The sequence below is a fragment of the Notamacropus eugenii genome, chromosome 2 (genome assembly GCF_028372415.1).
Source record: "Notamacropus eugenii isolate mMacEug1 chromosome 2, mMacEug1.pri_v2, whole genome shotgun sequence".
In the NCBI taxonomy this organism is placed as follows: domain Eukaryota; kingdom Metazoa; phylum Chordata; class Mammalia; order Diprotodontia; family Macropodidae; genus Notamacropus; species Notamacropus eugenii.
Genome location: NC_092873.1, coordinates 277,342,918 through 277,343,338, shown reverse-complemented (window position 1 = coordinate 277,343,338; position 421 = coordinate 277,342,918).

The window sequence follows — 421 nt, the reverse complement described above, 5'->3', positions numbered from 1 at the left end:
GCTAAGTGTGTGCTCTGTTTTCTTTTTGTTGCCGCTCATTTATGATTTCTAATAGGGTTCCGAACCTTAATTTTTAAAAATGAAATTAATTATTTTAGTTTGCCAAAACAAAGTGTAATTTAGCTTTTTTTAAAAATATTTTTTGGCAGGTGGTGGGGGCTGAAAAGGGAGGTGGGAAAAATGGAGTTCTATTGGCAGATAAATAAATAAAGCTTTTACTATCCCTGTGCAGTATGCTGAAGTCATGATTTTTAAAATGATGCTTTAGCATACAAAGCAAACCCTGAAAACAAAAAAGGCATCTGTACCTTTTCCCTCTAGATCAACTAATTTATGCCTCAGGATAATATAAGATGTATAATTCTTAGCACTCTGCGTACAACAGCCTTTCCTTATACCTGGTTACTAATAAAATATTTGC